Source organism: Oncorhynchus clarkii, chromosome 3, assembly GCF_045791955.1.
Source record: "Oncorhynchus clarkii lewisi isolate Uvic-CL-2024 chromosome 3, UVic_Ocla_1.0, whole genome shotgun sequence".
NCBI classification, from domain to species: domain Eukaryota; kingdom Metazoa; phylum Chordata; class Actinopteri; order Salmoniformes; family Salmonidae; genus Oncorhynchus; species Oncorhynchus clarkii.
This window is the reverse complement of record NC_092149.1, coordinates 6,097,084-6,118,168: the sequence shown is the minus strand read 5'-3', so window position 1 is coordinate 6,118,168 and position 21,085 is coordinate 6,097,084. Positions and strand designations below refer to the sequence as shown.

General features: G+C 45.0%; 1 protein-coding gene across 1 annotated transcript in view; it reads right to left on the bottom strand.

The window, feature by feature from the left end:
* The window catches only part of LOC139387027 (kinesin-like protein KIF13A), a 168,782-nt gene that overhangs the window by 143,335 nt on the left and 4,362 nt on the right, over window positions 1-21,085 (bottom strand). The gene's annotated exons all lie outside the window — the stretch shown is intronic.

Genomic DNA, 21,085 nt, shown 5'->3' with positions numbered 1-21,085 from the left:
TCAGAGGGACAGACAGGGGAAAGGTGGATTATTGGTACTATCAGAGAGGGACAGACAGGGGAAAGGTGGATTATTGGTACTATCAGAGAGACAGACAGGGGATTATTGGTACTATCAGAGAGGGACAGACAGGGAAAAGGTGGATTATTGGTACTATCAGAGGGAGAGACAGGGGAAAGGTGGATTATTGGTACTATCAGAGGGAGAGACAGGGGAAAGGTGGATTATTGGTACTATCAGAGGGAGAGAGACAGGGGAAAGGTGGATTATTGGTACTATCAGAGAGGGACAGACAGGGGAAAGGTGGATTATTGGTACTATCAGAGGGAGAGACAGGGGAAAGGTGGATTATTGGTACTATCAAAGAGGGACAGACAGGGGAAAGGTGGATTATTGGTACTATCAGAGAGGGACAGACAGGGGAAAGGTGGATTATTGGTACTATCAGAGGGAGAGACAGGGGAAAGGTGGATTATTGGTACTATCAGAGAGGGACAGACAGGGGAAAGGTGGATTATTGGTACTATCAGAGGGAGAGACAGGGGAAAGGTGGATTATTGGTACTATCAGAGGGAGAGACAGAGGAAAGGTGGATTATTGGTACTATCAGAGAGGGAGAGACAGGGGAAAGGTGGATTATTGGTACTATCAGAGAGGGACAGACAGGGGAAAGGTGGATTATTGGTACTATCAGAGGGAGAGACAGGGGAAAGGTGGATTATTGGTACTATCAGAGGGACAGACAGGGGAAAGGTGGATTATTGGTACTATCAGAGGGACAGACAGGGGAAAGGTGGATTATTGGTACTATCAGAGAGACAGACAGGGGATTATTGGTACTATCAGAGAGGGACAGACAGGGGAAAGGTGGATTATTGGTACTATCAGAGAGGGACAGACAGGGGAAAGGTGGATTATTGGTACTATCAGAGAGAGACAGACAGGGGAAAGGTGGATTATTGGTACTATCAGACAGACAGACAGGGGAAAGGTGGATTATTGGTACTATCAGAGAGAGACAGACAGGGGAAAGGTGGATTATTGGTACTATCAGAGAGACAGACAGGGGAAAGGTGGATTATTGGTACTATCAGAGGGACAGACAGGGGAAAGGTGGATTATTGGTACTATCAGAGAGGGACAGACAGGGGAAAGGTGGATTATTGGTACTATCAGAGGGAGAGACAGGGGAAAGGTGGATTATTGGTACTATCAGAGAGAGACAGACAGGGGAAAGGTGGATTATTGGTACTATCAGAGAGACAGACAGGGGAAAGGTGGATTATTGGTACTATCAGAGAGAGACAGACAGGGGAAAGGTGGATTATTGGTACCATCAGAGAGACAGACAGGGGAAAGGTGGATTATTGGTACTATCAGAGGGACAGACAGGGGAAAGGTGGATTATTGGTACTATCAGAGAGGGACAGACAGGGGAAAGGTGGATTATTGGTACTATCAGAGAGGGACAGACAGGGGAAAGGTGGATTATTGGTACTATCAGAGAGGGACAGACAGGGGAAAGGTGGATTATTGGTACTATCAGAGGGACAGACAGGGGAAAGGTGGATTATTGGTACTATCAGAGAGGGACAGACAGGGGAAAGGTGGATTATTGGTACTATCAGAGGGAGAGACAGGGGAAAGGTCAATTATTGGTACTATCAGAGGGAGAGACAGGGGAAAGGTGGATTATTGGTACTATCAGAGAGACAGACAGGGGATTATTGGTACTATCAGAGAGGGACAGACAGGGGAAAGGTGGATTATTGGTACTATCAGAGGGAGAGACAGGGGACAGGTGGATTATTGGTACTATCAGAGAGGGACAGACAGGGGAAAGGTGGATTATTGGTACTATCAGAGAGGGACAGACAGGGGAAAGGTGGATTATTGGTACTATCAGAGAGGGACAGACAGGGGAAAGGTGGATTATTGGTACTATCAGAGAGGGACAGACAGGGGAAAGGTGGATTATTGGTACTATCAGAGAGGGACAGACAGTGGAAAAGTGGATTATTGGTACTATCAGAGGGACAGACAGGGGAAAGGTGGATTATTGGTACTATCAGAGAGGGACAGACAGGGGAAAGGTGGATTATTGGTACTATCAGAGGGACAGACAGGGGAAAGGTGGATTATTGGTACTATCAGAGAGGGACAGACAGGGGAAAGGTGGATTATTGGTACTATCAGAGAGGCACAGACAGGGGAAAGGTGGATTATTGGTACTATCAGAGGGACAGACAGGGGAAAGGTGGATTATTGGTACTATCAGAGGGAGAAACAGGGGAAAGGTGGATTATTGGTACTATCAGAGGGAGAGACAGGGGAAAGGTGGATTATTGGTACTATCAGAGGGACAGACAGGGGATTATTGGTACTATCAGAGAGGGAGAGACAGGGGAAAGGTGGATTATTGGTACTATCAGAGAGGGAGAGACAGGGGAAAGGTGGATTATTGGTACTATCAGAGAGGGACAGACAGGGGAAAAGTGGATTATTGGTACTATCAGAGGGACAGACAGGGGAAAGGTGGATTATTGGTACTATCAGAGGGACAGACAGGGGATTATTGGTACTATCAGAGAGTGACAGACAGGGGAAAGGTGGATTATTGGTACTATCAGAGGGAGAGACAGGGGAAAGGTGGATTATTGGTACTATCAGAGAGGGACAGACAGGGGAAAGGTGGATTATTGGTACTATCAGAGGGAGAGACAGGGGAAAGATTGATTATTGGTACTATCAGAGAGGGAGAGACAGGGGAAAGGTGGATTATTGGTACTATCAGAGAGACAGACAGAGGAAAGGTGGATTATTGGTACTATCAGAGGGACAGACAGGGGAAAGGTGGATTATTGGTACTATCAGAGAGGGAGAGACAGGGGAAAGGTGGATTATTGGTACTATCAGAGGGACAGACAGGGGAAAGGTGGATTATTGGTACTATCAGAGAGGGACAGACAGGGGAAAGGTGGATTATTGGTACTATCAGAGAGACAGACAGGGGATTATTGGTACTATCAGAGAGGGACAGACAGGGAAAAGGTGGATTATTGGTACTATCAGAGGGAGAGACAGGGGAAAGGTGGATTATTGGTTCTATCAGAGGGAGAGACAGGGGAAAGGTGGATTATTGGTACTATCAGAGGGAGAGAGACAGGGGAAAGGTGGATTATTGGTACTATCAGAGAGGGACAGACAGGGGAAAGGTGGATTATTGGTACTATCAGAGGGAGAGACAGGGGAAAGGTGGATTATTGGTACTATCAAAGAGGGACAGACAGGGGAAAGGTGGATTATTGGTACTATCAGAGAGGGACAGACAGGGGAAAGGTGGATTATTGGTACTATCAGAGGGAGAGACAGGGGAAAGGTGGATTATTGGTACTATCAGAGAGGGACAGACAGGGGAAAGGTGGATTATTGGTACTATCAGAGGGAGAGACAGGGGAAAGGTGGATTATTGGTACTATCAGAGAGGGACAGACAGGGGAAAGGTGGATTATTGGTACTATCAGAGGGACAGACAGGGGAAAGGTGGATTATTGGTACTATCAGAGAGGGACAGACAGGGGAAAGGTGGATTATTGGTACTATCAGAGGGACAGACAGGGGAAAGGTGGATTATTGGTACTATCAGAGAGGGACAGACAGGGGAAAAGTGGATTATTGGTACTATCAGAGAGGGACAGACGGGGGAAAAGTGGATTATTGGTACTATCAGAGGGACAGACAGGGGAAAGGTGGATTATTGGTACTATCAGAGGGAGAGACAGGGGAAAGGTGGATTATTGGTACTATCAGAGAGACAGACAGGGGAAAGGTGGATTATTGGTACTATCAGAGGGAGAGACAGGGGAAAGGTGGATTATTGGTACTATCAGAGAGGGACAGACAGGGGAAAGGTGGATTATTGGTACTATCAGAGGGACAGACAGGGGAAAGGTGGATTATTGGTACTATCAGAGAGGGACAGACAGGGGAAAGGTGGATTATTGGTACTATCAGAGGGACAGACAGGGGAAAGGTGGATTATTGGTACTATCAGAGAGGGACAGACAGGGGAAAGGTGGATTATTGGTACTATCAGAGAGGGACAGACAGGGGAAAGGTGGATTATTGGTACTATCAGAGAGACAGACAGGGGACAGGTGGATTATTGGTACTATCAGAGGGACAGACAGGGGACAGGTGGATTATTGGTACTATCAGAGAGGGACAGACAGGGGAAAGGTCGATTATTGGTACTATCAGAGAGGGACAGACAGGGGAAAGGTGGATTATTGGTACTATCAGAGAGACAGACAGTGGAAAAGTGGATTATTGGTACTATCAGAGAGGGAGAGACAGGGGAAAGGTGGATTATTGGTACTATCAGAGAGACAGACAGTGGAAAAGTGGATTATTGGTACTATCAGAGGGACAGACAGTGGAAAAGTGGATTATTGGTACTATCAGAGAGGGACAGACAGGGGAAAGGTGGATTATTGGTACTATCAGAGAGACAGACAGTGGAAAAGTGGATTATTGGTACTATCAGAGGGACAGACAGGGGAAAGGTGGATTATTGGTACGATCAGAGGGACAGACAGGGGAAATGTGGATTATTGGTACGATCAGAGGGACAGACAGGGGAAATGTGGATTATTGGTACTATCAGAGAGGGACAGACAGGGGAAAGGTGGATTATTGGTACTATCAGAGGGACAGACAGGGGAAAGGTGGATTATTGGTACTATCAGAGAGGGACAGACAGGGGAAAGGTGGATTATTGGTACTATCAGAGGGAGAGACAGGGGATTATTGGTACTATCAGAGGGAGAGACAGGGGAAAGGTGGATTATTGGTACTATCAGAGGGAGAGACAGGGGAAAAGTTGATTATTGGTACTATCAGAGAGGGACAGACGGGGGAAAAGTGGATTATTGGTACTATCAGAGGGACAGACAGGGGAAAGGTGGATTATTGGTACTATCAGAGGGAGAGACAGGGGAAAGGTGGATTATTGGTACTATCAGAGAGACAGACAGGGGAAAGGTGGATTATTGGTACTATCAGAGGGAGAGACAGGGGAAAGGTGGATTATTGGTACTATCAGAGAGGGACAGACAGGGGAAAGGTGGATTATTGGTACTATCAGAGGGACAGACAGGGGAAAGGTGGATTATTGGTACTATCAGAGAGGGACAGACAGGGGAAAGGTGGATTATTGGTACTATCAGAGGGACAGACAGGGGAAAGGTGGATTATTGGTACTATCAGAGAGGGACAGACAGGGGAAAGGTGGATTATTGGTACTATCAGAGAGGGACAGACAGGGGAAAGGTGGATTATTGGTACTATCAGAGAGACAGACAGGGGACAGGTGGATTATTGGTACTATCAGAGGGACAGACAGGGGACAGGTGGATTATTGGTACTATCAGAGAGGGACAGACAGGGGAAAGGTGGATTATTGGTACTATCAGAGAGGGACAGACAGGGGAAAGGTGGATTATTGGTACTATCAGAGAGACAGACAGTGGAAAAGTGGATTATTGGTACTATCAGAGGGACAGACAGTGGAAAAGTGGATTATTGGTACTATCAGAGAGGGAGAGACAGGGGAAAGGTGGATTATTGGTACTATCAGAGAGACAGACAGTGGAAAAGTGGATTATTGGTACTATCAGAGGGACAGACAGTGGAAAAGTGGATTATTGGTACTATCAGAGAGGGACAGACAGGGGAAAGGTGGATTATTGGTACTATCAGAGAGACAGACAGTGGAAAAGTGGATTATTGGTACTATCAGAGGGACAGACAGGGGAAAGGTGGATTATTGGTACTATCAGAGGGACAGACAGGGGAAAGGTGGATTATTGGTACTATCAGAGAGGGACAGACAGGGGAAAGGTGGATTATTGGTACTATCAGAGGGACAGACAGGGGAAAGGTGGATTATTGGTACTATCAGAGAGGGACAGACAGGGGAAAGATGGATTATTGGTACTATCAGAGGGAGAGACAGGGGATTATTGGTACTATCAGAGGGAGAGACAGGGGAAAGGTGGATTATTGGTACTATCAGAGGGAGAGACAGGGGAAAGGTGGATTATTGGTACTATCAGAGAGACAGACAGGGGAAAGGTGGATTATTGGTACTATCAGAGGGAGAGACAGGGGAAAGGTGGATTATTGGTACTATCAGAGGGACAGACAGGGGAAAGGTGGATTATTGGTACTATCAGAGAGGGAGAGACAGGGGAAAGGTGGATTATTGGTACTATCAGAGGGACAGACAGGGGAAAGGTGGATTATTGGTACTATCAGAGAGGGAGAGACAGGGGAAAGGTGGATTATTGGTACTATCAGAGAGGGAGAGACAGGGGAAAGGTGGATTATTGGTACTATCAGAGAGGGACAGACAGGGGAAAGGTGGATTATTGGTACTATCAGAGGGACAGACAGGGGAAAGGTGGATTATTGGTACTATCAGAGAGACAGACAGGGGACAGGTGGATTATTGGTACTATCAGAGGGACAGACAGGGGACAGGTGGATTATTGGTACTATCAGAGAGGGACAGACAGGGGAAAGGTGGATTATTGGTACTATCAGAGAGGGACAGACAGGGGAAAGGTGGATTATTGGTACTATCAGAGAGACAGACAGTGGAAAAGTGGATTATTGGTACTATCAGAGGGACAGACAGTGGAAAAGTGGATTATTGGTACTATCAGAGAGGGAGAGACAGGGGAAAGGTGGATTATTGGTACTATCAGAGAGACAGACAGTGGAAAAGTGGATTATTGGTACTATCAGAGGGACAGACAGTGGAAAAGTGGATTATTGGTACTATCAGAGAGGGACAGACAGGGGAAAGGTGGATTATTGGTACTATCAGAGAGACAGACAGTGGAAAAGTGGATTATTGGTACTATCAGAGGGACAGACAGGGGAAAGGTGGATTATTGGTACTATCAGAGAGGGACAGACAGGGGAAAGGTGGATTATTGGTACTATCAGAGGGACAGACAGGGGAAAGGTGGATTATTGGTACTATCAGAGAGGGACAGACAGGGGAAAGGTGGATTATTGGTACTATCAGAGGGAGAGACAGGGGATTATTGGTACTATCAGAGGGAGAGACAGGGGAAAGGTGGATTATTGGTACTATCAGAGGGAGAGACAGGGGAAAGGTGGATTATTGGTACTATCAGAGAGACAGACAGGGGAAAGGTGGATTATTGGTACTATCAGAGAGGGACAGACAGGGGAAAGGTGGATTATTGGTACTATCAGAGAGAGACAGACAGGGGAAAGGTGGATTATTGGTACTATCAGAGAGGGACAGAAAGGGGATTATTGGTACTATCAGAGGGACAGACAGGGGATTATTGGTACTATCAGAGGGACAGACAGGGGAAAGGTGGATTATTGGTACTATCAGAGAGGGACAGACAGGGGAAAAGTGGATTATTGGTACTATCAGAGAGGGACAGACAGGGGAAAGGTGGATTATTGGTACTATCAGAGGGAGAGACAGGGGAAAGGTGGATTATTGGTACTATCAGAGAGGGAGAGACAGGGGAAAGGTGGATTATTGGTACTATCAGAGAGGCAGACAGGGGAAAGGTGGATTATTGGTACTATCAGAGAGGGACAGACAGGGGAAAAGTGGATTATTGATACATACTAGCAGTCAAAGAGGGAGAGGAAAGGGACAAACATGGAAAGACAAAGGGATGCATTCCTGAGGGAAGCCACTGGACAACAGGCCCTCATTGTGACAGAGAGAGACTGTTAGGAGAGCGTGACGGTGATGGCACCAGGTCCTGTGTGTGTGTGTGTGTGTGTGTGTGTGTGTGTGTGTGTGTGTGTGTGTGTGTGTGTGTGTGTGTGTGTGTGTGTGTGAGTGAGTGAGTGAGTGAGTGAGTGAGTGAGTGAGTGAGTGAGTGAGTGAGTGAGTGAGTGAGTGAGTGAGAGAGTGAGTGAGTGAGTGAGAGAGAGAGAGTGAGAGATTGTGAATCCCTAAAACAATACAGCACGTCAGCTCAACGTAACCGAAGAATCCATTGACTATCCACTTCTGGGAAAAATCAAAAACACTAAACAAACAACAACTCAAATAATGATCTATCCAAAATGGAGTTGTATGTGTAAACCACTTCTCCAAACTTTTTGGTTCTATAAACAAATAACAAACAGCAAAAACATAAACATGATCAAATACAAATCTTAGAATCAACTATTAAAGACGACCAGAACCCACTGGATTCTCTAATTACATTGAATGAACTACAGGACAAAATACAAACCCTCCAACCCAAAAAGGCCTGTGGTGTTGATGGTATCCTGAATGAAATGATAAAATATACAGGCAACAAATTCCAATTGGCTATACTAAAACTCTTTAACATCATCCTCAGCTCTGGCATCTTCTCTGGCAATATTTGGAACCAAGGACTGACCACCTTAGTGGAGATACATTTGACCCCAATAACTTCCATGACAAATGGTCAACAGTAACCTTGGGAAAATCCTCTGCATTATCATTAACAGCTGACTCGTACATTTCCTCAGTGAAAAAAGCCGTCCACTCAATTTGGCATGAGGGTCTGCTATACAAATTGATGGAAAGTGGTGTTGGGGGAAAAACATACGACATTATAAAATCCATGTAGATAAACAACAAGTATGCGGTTAAAATGGGAAAAATACAAATTTCTTACCAAATCAAATCAAATGTATTTATAAAGCCCTTCGTACATCAGCTGATATCACAAAGCGCTGTACAGAAACCCAGCCTAAAACCCCAAACAGAAAGCAATGCAGGTGTAGAAGCATGGTGGCTAGGAAAAACTCCCTAGAAAGGCCAAAACCTAGGAAGAAACCTAGAGAGGAACCAGGCTATGTGGGGTGGCCAGTCCTCTTCTGGCTGTGCCGGGTGGAGATTATAACAGAACATGGCCAAGATGTTCAAATGTTCATAAATGACCAGCTTGGTCCAATAATAATAAGGCAGAACAGTTGAAACTGGAGCAGCAGCACGGCCAGGTGGACTGGGGACAGCAAGGAGTCATCATGTCAGGTAGTCCTGAGGCATGGTCCTAGGGCCGTGGGGTGAGACAGGGATGCAGTTTAAGCCCCACCCTCTTCAACATGTATATCAACGAATTGGAAAGGGCACTAAAACAGTCTGCAGTACCCGGCCTCACCCTACTAGAATCTGAAGTAAAATGTCTACTGTTTGCTGATGATCTGGTGCTTCTGTCACCAACCAAGGAGGGCCTACAGCAGCACCTAGATCTTCTGCACAGATTCTGCCAGACCTGGGCCCCGACAGAAAATCTCAGTAAGACAAAAATAATGGTGCTCCAAAAAAGGTCCAGTTGCCAGGACCACAAATACAAATGCCATCTAGACACCATTGCCCTAGAGCACACAAAAAACTATACATACCTTGGCCTAAACATCAGCGCCACAGGTAATTTCCACAAAGCTGTGAACGATCTGAGAGACAAGGCAAGAAGGGCATTCTATGCCATCAAAAGGAACATAAAATTCAACATATCAATTAGGATCTGGCTAAAAATACTTGAATCAGTTATAGAACCCATTGCCCTTTATGGTTATGAGGTCTGGGGTCCACTCACCAACCAAGAATTCACAAAATGGGACTAACACCAAATTGAGACTCTGCATGCAGAATTCTGCAAAAATATCCTCCAGTGTACAACGTAGAACACCAAATAATGCATGCAGAGCAGAATTAGGCCGATACCCGCTAATTATCAAAATCCAGAAAGGAGACGTTAAATTCTACAACCACCTAAAAGGAAGCGATTCCCAAACCTTCCATAACAAAGCCATCACCTACAAAGAGATGAACATGGAGAAGAGTCCCCTAAGCAAGCTGGTCCTGGGGCTCTGTTCACAAACACAAACACACCCCACAGAGCACCAGGACAGCAACACAATTAGACACAACCAAATCATGAAAAAACAAAAAGATAATTACTTGACACATTGGAAAGAATTAACAAACAAAAAAACAGCCAGCTAGAATGCTACTTGGCCCTAAACTGAGAGTACATAGTGGCAGATACCTGACCACAGTGACTGACCCAAAATGTACAGACTCAGTGAGCATAGCCTTGCTATTGAGAAAGGCCGCCGTAGGCAGACCTGGCTCTCACACTTCCCACAAAATGAGGTGGAAACTGAGCTGCACTTCCTAATCTCCTGCCCAATGTAAGACCATATTAGAGACACATATTTCCCTCAGATTACACAGATCCACAAAGAATTCCAAAACAAACCCGATTTTATGCCATTTGTGACACAGCCCAACTTACTCTAAACAGCATTAGATATCGCCTTAGTTCCCTCCAGCTCTGCTCCACTCACACAAAGACATCAATGTTCACAAACAATCAGCACTTCCTGGTAGCTGGATGGTGCTGAGGGCTTTGACGCCTATGTCCACTAGGACACAGGAGACAAACCAAAGAGATCATAGACCTCGGGTCTAGACCCAAGTAGCAACCTATTCCCCATATAGTGCACTATTTTGGACCAGAGCCCATTGGGATGTGGTCAAAAGTAGTGCACTATAGGTCATTTTTGAGGCATCCTGAGCCTCCTCTTAAATGTATTTAAGCAGCGCCATACGTCCACCATCTTTGTTTAGCCCTATGTGTCTATCCTGTAGGCATCTCCTTGACATTGCATGTTTCTGAGAAAAATCTTCTGGTCAAAACGCTGAGGAACATCTGTAACAGGGTCAAGAACGCACGCCAGAATGAAGCATGACATAAACATAACTTCAAGCTTCCAGTCTGCGTTTGACTGGGGGAAAAGCATGACTCAGGCTCTGAAGACCACTAACTAAGGCATTTTCTTACGTCAGATAGAGCAACGATTCAAATAGCCTAACAAGTCCTAAAAAAACAGGCTATTTATGGATACACTTCACTTCACTACACTGACCTGTGCTGCTTCTAGTCACTTCAGGACAACACATCAATCAGATTACAATAATATGGCCGTCGAGGAAGCCGGCAGAGTTAAGTAAGTAGAGATAAGATATACGGGAGCCCCTCGGCTGCAGTGCACTTCATGACCGAAAGTATGTGGACACCTGCAATAACAGCCTTCTGGGACGTCTTTCCACTAGATGTTGGAACATTGAGGTGGGGACTTGCTTCCATTCAGCCACAAGAACATCAGTGAGGTTGGACACTGATGTTGGGCGATGAGGCCTGGCTCGCAGTCTAGTCTGTGTTCCAATTCATCCCAAAGGTGTTCTATGGGGTTGAGGTCAGGGCTCTGTGCAGGCCAGTCATGTTCTCCCACACCGATTTCGTCAAACCATTTCTGTATGAACCTCGCTTTGTGCACAGAGGCATTGTCATGCTGAAACAGGAAAGGCCCTTCCCCAAACTGTTTCCACAAAGTTGGAAGCACAGTCTAGAATGTCATTGTATGCTGTAGCGTTAAGTTTTCCCTTCAATGGAACTAAGGAGCCTTGCATGAACTATGAAAAACAGCCCCAGACCATTATTCCTCCTGAACCAAACTCTACAATTGTCTCTATTCATTGGGGCAGGTGGTGTTCTCCAGGCATCCACCAAATCCAGATTTGTCCTGTCAGACTGCCAGATGGTGAAGCGTGATTCAACACTCCAGAGAACACGTTTACACAGCTCTAGCAGAGCAGAAATTTGACGAACTGACTTGATGGAAAGGTGGCATTCTATGACAGTGCCACGTTTAAAGTCACTGAGTTCTTCAGTAAAGCCATTCTACTGTCAATGTTTGTCTATGGAGTTTGCATGGCTGTGTGCCTGATTTTATACACCTGTCAGCAACGGATGTGGCTGAAATAGCCAATTCCACTAATTAGAATGGGTGTCCACATACTTTTGTATATATAGTGTACTTATGTGAACTCAACTGAAGCAGTTCTGTGAACTCAACTGAAGCAGTTCTGTGAACTCAACTGAAGTAGTTCTGTGAACTCAACTGAAGTAGTTCTGTTAACTCAACTGAAGCAGTTCTGTTAACTCAACTGAAGCAGTTCTGTGAACTCAACCGAAGCAGTTCTGTGAACTCAACTGAAGTGTGTGATAAGGAAGAGATTGTGTACAGAACAGAAGATAAAGAGGTAAATGACAAGCTTGGTTACAGTAGTAATCAGATAGAGACAAACATAGGATGAGTCCCAAATGGCACCCTATTCCCTTTATAGTGCCCTATGGACCCTGGTCAAACGTAGTGCACTATATAGAGGATAGGGTGCAATTTCAGACGAAGACATTCACTAATCACGTTGCCCTGTGCTGTAGAGGCTGGGAGAGGTGAGGAACAAAGTGACTGTCTCAGTCCTGCACCCCTGCCTAGATGTTGGAAATGAGTCTGCTCCACAGTAACCCGCTGTACTAGATATCACCACCCTGCAACATCAATCACCTACAGTGGCTTTCTTTCTCTACACTGAATAGGCCTAATAGTCCCCGTCATCTGGGGAAAACACACTCCAAACATCCCCAGTGAATCCAATGGTTGATGGAGCTCCATTCAATAATGTTTACTTTATGGATTCAGTCATACGCTACCAGTTCAATGGTACAGTGGGTGGTATCATATTTGTAAGGGGCTAACCTACCATTACCTAAATCCTACCATAGACTAGTTTTCTATTGTTCTGGGTGGATGGACACGTTAGGGCATGACAGCTGTAATTTGGCCCTATTGTGGGAGCTCAAGGGTATTTCCCTTGCTGCTAATCTCTCTCTCTCTCTCTTCTCTAACTCTCTCTCTAACGCTTTCTCTCTCTTCCTCTCTAACTCTCTCTAACGCTTTCTCTCTCTCTCTCTCTCTCTCTCTCTCTCTCTCTCTCTCTCTCGCTCTCTCTCTCTCTAACTCTCTCTAACGCACTCTCTCTCTTCTCTAACTCTCTCTCTAACGCTTTCTCTCTCTTCCTCTCTAACTCTCTCTAACGCTTTCTCTCTCTCTCTCTCTCTCTCTCTCTCTAACTCTCTCTAACGCACTCTCTCTCTTCTCTAACTCTCTCTCTCTCTAGACATCCGCCTAAGTTATTCCCTCTCTCTCTCTTCACTCCATCATTAGGTATAATGCTCTGAGAGAAGCAGACTGTGATTTGAAAACAAAATTGCTTTCCCAGATTCACATTTCAAATGTGCCACTCGTGCCTGTCCAGGATAAGAGGTAGACTGAAACCTGAGAATGTGAGCGTGAACATCACTAGCAGCTCGGGTGAGGAAAGGTAACCTCCATCGCCCTGCAGTCACCTTCAATGTGCCGACATCAGTGAGATTACAGTTAATGTTTCAGGGGGAGTGAAACAGAGGGAGGGTCACAAGTGCCGGTGCAATGTATCATAGTGCCAAAACATACCCCAATGTTCCTAGGACCTAAGCCATCAAAGGAAAAATAGGTCTATTTTTCACATTCTTTACATAGCTTACATGTTCACATGGTGCCTGTGGCATGGTGCTCTTAGAGCAGAAAACTAGCAGCTAAGACCCACAATGGGATCCCTAGGGAAAGGCACACCATTAAGAATGTTCAACCCAATTCACATTGTACAAGACAGCGTTTTACTGCATATAAATGTGTTGAAAATATACAATGACTAGTTAGGTTAATTATCTGAGACTTAACCTTAATCCTACACACTCTTGTCAGGATGAAACTGAGTACTTTAAATGTGGAAGGAAGAATGCAATGCTGACGTTCCCATGATTGTGGCCCTGCCTGCAGCCATATCTGGCATGCTGATAGATCACCAACGTTGACACATCTCAACCGCATACAGGAGTCCTGAACGACAGAGACAGGGCCTGAGGGAGCAGGAGTCCTGAACAACAGAGACAGGGCCTGAGGGAGCAGGAGTCCTGAACCACAGAGACAGGGCCTGAGGGAGCAGGAGTCCTGAACCACAGAGACAGGGCCTGAGGGAGCAGGAGTCCTGGACAACAGAGACAGGGCCTGAGGGAGGAGGAGTCCTGAACAACAGAGACAGGGCCTGAGGGAGAAGGAGTCCTGAACAACAGAGACAGGGCCTGAGGGAGCAGGAGTCCTGAACAACAGAGACAGGGCCTGAGGGAGAAGGAGTCCTGAACAACAGAGACAGGGCCTGAGGGAGCAGGAGTCCTGAACCACAGAGACAGGGCCTGAGGGAGCAGGAGTCCTGAACAACAGAGACAGGGCCTGAGGGAGAAGGAGTCCTGAACAACAGAGACAGGGCCTGAGGGAGCAGGGTATCCCCTATCCTCTTCTATAGACATACTAAACACAGGACAGGTTGGAGACTCAGGAGGAAGATTTAGAATAACTGGGCCAATCTCAACTCACTCAGCAAGTCAACCTTAGCTGTCTTCATAGAATTCCTGAGCTAGAAGTCATTCAAAACAGAGAGAAATAACTACTACAGCTGGGAACTAAGTGAGTTATAACATGTTTTCATCTTGTTCTGATTCAGAGGGGAAATCATCCAGGACATAACATCCAGACAATAATACTGGCTCAGAATAATACACTCCAACATCTCAAAACGGCAGACTTTAAAGTGACTTTCTACATCCCAAGAAGAAGAAAGTGAATTTAGACTCTTATATAGGGACTTTACCTAGGCTAAATAACAACTATGAATGCTGCTTGGTGAAATGGCAAGGTTGCACCACACATGTATCTTGTGTGACCTAGGGATAAACCTTACAATCTAGCTGTTGGAAGTGAAACCAGACAACACAGCAGTCATCAACTCAACCCTGCATCACAGCACATGGAAGGGACATTGGATTTAGCCTCTCTGAATGGTGGAGAAGTGCAATAGGCCGATCACCTTGCAGGGAAATCCTGACATCTAACATAACGTGGTGGGTCCTGTTAACTTAGCCTACATACTGCATGGACAGGAAACAGACTTTTACATCATCAAAATGGGACACAACAAATCAGACACTAAATAAACATACGACCCTGGACCCACTGGAAAGATACCACAAAGTAGCCAATGGTCCATGACAGGCAGTCGGTAAACTAGACTAATTGACTATGACATCCCAGTTAATGTTAAGTTTCATTTCCTTGACCTTTGACCCAGACACATGCCTTTTGTTCTATTGCTACATACTCTAGTCTTGTTCCTTGAATGTTCGTTTTAAAGCCTCATTTGCTTAATTGCTTGGAATGGGGCAGTTATGTGGAAATTTCAGATCTGATAAGAGCCTTAAATATAGGTTAACGTGTGGTTAACGTGTGGTTAACGTGTGGTGGGCTCTTGAGGCTGGAGCAGAAAGCTCATTACTGGCTAATGTAGATCTGCTGATTACAAGAGCCACATCAGATGTAGAGTTAGGCTACAGATAAACAAACAAGTATGTCTTCAAGCCCTACTTACTAGACAGGGGTTTCACTGCTAGATGAGGTGTCTTCAAGCCCTACTTACTAGACAGGGGTTTCACTGCTAGATGAGGTGTCTTCAAGCCCTACTTACTAGACAGGGGTTTCACTGCTAGATGAGGTGTCTTCAAGCCCTACTTACTAGACAGGGGTTTCACTGCTAGATGAGGTGTCTTCAAGCCCTACTTACTAGACAGGGGTTTCACTGCTAGATGAGGTGTCTTCAAGCCCTACTTACTAGACAGGGGTTTCACTGTTAGATGAGGTGTCTTCAAGCCCTACTTACTAGACAGGGGTTTCACTGCTAGATGACGGCTCTTCAAGCCCTACTTACTAGACAGGGGTTTCTCTGCTAGATGACGGCTCTTCAAGCCCTACTTACTAGACAGGGGTTTCACTGCTAGATGAGGTGTCTTCAAGCCCTACTTACTAGACAGGGGTTTCACTGCTAGATGAGGTGTCTTCAAGCCCTACTTACTAGACAGGGGTTTCACTGTTAGATGAGGTGTCTTCAAGCCCTACTTACTAGACAGGGGTTTCACTGCTAGATGAGGTGTCTTCAAGCCCTACTTACTAGACAGGGGTTTCACTGCTAGATGACGGCTCTTCAAGCCCTACTTACTAGACAGGGGTTTCTCTGCTAGATGACGGCTCTTCAAGCCCTACTTACTAGACAGGGGTTTCACTGCTAGATGAGGTGTCTTCAAGCCCTACTTACTAGACAGGGGTTTCACTGCTAGATGACGGCTCTTCAAGCCCTACTTACTAGACAGGGGTTTCACTGCTAGATGACGGCTCTTCAAGGCCTACTTACTAGACAGGGGTTTCACTGCTAGATGAGGTGTCTTCAAGCCCTACTTACTAGACAGGGGTTTCACTGCTAGATGAGGTGTCTTCAAGCCCTACTTACTAGACAGGGGTTTCACTGCTAGATGACGGCTCTTCAAGCCCTACTTACTAGACAGGGGTTTCACTGCTAGATGAGGTGTCTTCAAGCCCTACTTACTAGACAGGGGTTTCACTGCTAGATGAGGTGTCTTCAAGCCCTACTTACTAGACAGGGGTTTCACTGCTAGATGACGGCTCTTCAAGCCCTACTTACTAGACAGGGGTTTCACTGCTAGAGGACGTGTCTTCAAGCCCTACTTACTAGACAGGGGTTTCACTGCTAGATGAGGTGTCTTCAAGCCCTACTTACTAGACAGGGGTTTCACTGCTAGAGGACGTGTCTTCAAGCCCTACTTACTAGACAGGGGTTTCACTGCTAGATGACGGCTCTTCAAGCCCTACTTACTAGACAGGGGTTTCACTGCTAGATGACGGCTCTTCAAGCCCTACTTACTAGACAGGGGTTTCACTGCTAGATGAGGTGTCTTCAAGCCCTACTTACTAGACAGGGGTTTCACTGCTAGATGAGGTGTCTTCAAGCCCTACTTACTAGACAGGGGTTTCACTGCTAGATGAGGTGTCTTCAAGCCCTACTTACTAGACAGGGGTTTCACTGCTAGATGAGGTGTCTTCAAGCCCTACTTACTAGACAGGGGTTTCACTGCTAGATGAGGTGTCTTCAAGCCCTACTTACTAGACAGGGGTTTCACTGCTAGATGAGGTGTCTTCAAGCCCTACTTACTAGACAGGGGTTTCACTGCTAGATGACGGCTCTTCAAGCCCTACTTACTAGACATGGGTTTCACTGCTAGATGAGGTGTCTTCAAGCCCTACTTACTAGACAGGGGTTTCACTGCTAGATGAGGTGTCTTCAAGCCCTACTTACTAGACAGGGGTTTCACTGCTAGATGAGGTGTCTTCAAGCCCTACTTACTAGACAGGGGTTTCACTGCTAGATGACAGCTCTTCAAGCCCTACTTACTAGACAGGGGTTTCACTGCTAGATGACAGCTCTTCAAGCCCTACTTACTAGACAGGGGTTTCACTGCTAGATGACGGCTCTTCAAGCCCTACTTACTAGACAGGGGTTTCACTGCTAGATGAGGTGTCTTCAAGCCCTACTTACTAGACAGGGGTTTCACTGCTAGATGAGGTGTCTTCAAGCCCTACTTACTAGACAGGGGTTTCACTGCTAGATGAGATGTCTTCAAGCCCTACTTACTAGACAGGGGTTTCACTGCTAGATGAGATGTCTTCAAGCCCTACTCACTAGACAGGGGTTTCACTAGATGACGGCTCTTTTCCCTGTTAGCCTCTCTGCCTTTGTATGTTTATTTAGTGTCTGCTATGATTTGTTGCGTCCCATTTTGATGATGTAAAAGTCAGTTTCCTATCCATGTAGTATGTAGGCTAAATGAACAATCCCTACGGGTCCTGGTCTAAAGTAGTGCACTACATAGGGAATAGGGTGCCATTTGGGATGTGACCTTTCCAGCTGCAGTTGGATAGGGTAGACCTTTTCTCTCTGGTCTACATAGTTCACCCTGAAGACAGCATCCCTTCATCTTCAATCACAATGAGAAAGACATGCACACTGCATCCTGGGCACATCTACAAATCATAGCAGCATTAAGACAATTGATTTGTTCGAGGGACAAAGAGCAAGAGGACAGCGTAAATAATCGTTCATCTTTGAGAGATGATTTCATTTGCATCTCTGGTTAATTAGGTCACTAGTTTAATCTGGGGTGACAGAGGCTATGTCCCAAGTGGCACCCTTTTCCCTACATAGAGCACTACTTTTGACCAGAGCCCCCATAGGAAACAGGGTGTAATTTGGGACACAGATATAGATGACAGCAGCAGTTCACTCAAGAGGTCGAGGTAGAGTGAACCAAACCAAGCACAGCAACATGGACCATAAAGCTGCTAGCTTTCATGGAACAATTGAATTAGATAGATACAGTATGATAGATACAGTATGATAGATAGGATAGATACAGTATGATAGATACAGTATGATAGATAGGTTCGATACAGTGTGATAGATAGGATAGATACAGTGTGATAGATAGGATAGATACAGTATTTTTTTTTTTTTTTTTTTTACCTTTATTTAACTAGGCAAGTCAGTTAAGAACAAATTCTTATTTTCAATGACGGCCTAGGAACAGTGGGTTAACTGCCTGTTCAGGGGCAGAACGACAGATTTGTACCTTGTCAGCTCGGGGGTTTGAACTTGCAACCTTCCGGTTACTAGTCCAACACTCTAACCACTAGGCTACCCTGCCGCCCTGATAGATACAGTATGACAGATAGGTTCGATAGTGTGATAGATAGGATAGATACAGTATGATAGATACAGTATGATAGATAGGTTCGATACAGTGTGATAGATAGGATAGATACAGTGTGATAGATAGGATAGATACAGTATGATAGATAGGATAGATACAGTATGATGGATACAGTATGATAGATACAGTATGACAGATAGGTTTGATACAGTGTGACAGATAGGATAGATACAGTATGATAGATACAGTATGATAGATACAGTATGATAGGTACAGTATAATAGGTACAGTATGATAGGTAGGTTCGGTACAGTGTGATAGATAGGTTCGATACAGTGTGATAGATACAGTATGATAGATACAGTATGATAGATACAGTATGATAGATACAGTATGATAGATACAGTATGATAGATAGGTTCGATACAGTATGATAGATAGGATAGATACAGTATGATAGATACAGTATGATAGATAGGTAAGATACAGTATGATAGATACAGTATGATAGATACAGTATGATAGATAGGATAGATACAGTATGATAGATACAGTATGATAGATAGGATAGATACAGTATGATAGATAGGATAGATACAGTATGATAGATACAGTATGATAGATACAGTATGATACAGTGTGATAGATAGGATAGATACAGTATGATAGATACAGTATGATAGATAGGTAAGATACAGTATGATAGATACAGTATGATAGATACAGTATGATAGATAGGATAGATACAGTATGATAGATACAGTATGATAGATAGGATAGATACAGTATGATAGATAGGATAGATACAGTATGATAGATACAGTATGATAGATACAGTATGATAGATACAGTATGATACAGTGTGATAGATAGGATAGATACAGTATGATAGATACAGTATGATAGATAGGTTCGATACAGTATGATAGATACAGTATGATAGATAGGTAAGATACAGTATGATAGATACAGTATGATAGATAGGATAGATACAGTATGATAGATACAGTATGATAGATACAGTATGATAGATACAGTATGATACAGTGTGATAGATAGGATAGATACAGTATGATAGATACAGTATGATAGATACAGTATGATAGATACAGTATGATAGATAGGTTCGATACAGTATGATAGATACAGTATGATAGATAGGATAGATACAGTGTGATAGATAGCTTTCACGGAACAATGTAGTGAGATATGATGAGGGATATAATCAACCAACCAACCTAACTAAGCAACAACACATAGGGACAAAAACGTGAGAGCCAGGATGCATATTTCACTCCAGTCTGATGTGTGTTCAGGCGGAGGGCTGTTTATGTCTGTCTAGGCCATATTATCTGGTTTCCCTTTATAAAGGCACGTTATGGTGAAACGTGGAAGTGAATCTACTAAAAACACACACAAAGGTGGATCGAGGGCTGATTGGCTCAAGCTCTGGTCTTCGGCACCTCAGACACCGGACACACCGGGCCTTTAAAAACAGAGGTTCTTACTTTCTGCTGATCCACTTCCCCTCGTTCTCCTGTTTCCTGGCCGACTGTTGAGTAAGCTTCATAGAGAGACAGAGAGACCCAGGGAGCATCCCAAATGGAACCCTGTTCCATATATAGTGCACAATTTTTTGGTGAAAAGTAATGCACCATATTGGGAATAGGGTGCAATTTGGGGTGCAGCCTGGGTTGTACACTCACTCCCAGCATATGAAACACGAGAGGATGCTTACCTGTCTATTTACTAGTTTACCTGGGTGGTGCAGCATGGTGTTATAGTGTACTAGTTTACCTGGGTGGTGCAGCTCGGTGTTATAGTGTACTAGTTTACCTGGGTGGTGCAGCTCAGTGTTATAGTGTACTAGTTTACCTGGGTGGTGCAGCATGGTGTTATAGTATACTAGTTTACCTGGGTGGTGCAGCTCGGTGTTATAGTGTACTAGTTTACCTGGGTGGTGCAGCATGGTGTTATAGTGTACTAGTTTACCTGGGTGGTGCAGCTCGGTGTTATAGTGTACTAGTTTACCTGGGTGGTGCAGCTCAGTGTTATAGTGTACTAGTTTACCTGGGTGGTGCAGCTCGGTGTTATAGTGTACTAGTTTACCTGGGTGGTGCAGCTCAGTGTTATAGTATACTAGTTTACCTGGGTGGTGCAGCTCGGTGTTATAGTGCACTAGTTTACCTGGGTGGTGCAGCATGGTGTTATAGTGTACTAGTTTACCTGGGTGGTGCAGCTCGGTGTTATAGTGAACTAGTTTACCTGGGTGGTGCAGCATGGTGTTATAGTGTACTAGTTTACCTGGGTGGTGCAGCATGGTGTTATAGTGTACTAGTTTACCTGGGTGGTGCAGCTCAGTGTTATAGTGTACAAGTTTACCTGGGTGGTGCAGCATGGTGTTATAGTGCACTAGTTTACCTGGGTGGTGCAGCTCTGTGTTATAGTGTACTAGTTTACCTGGGTGGTGCAGCTCGGTG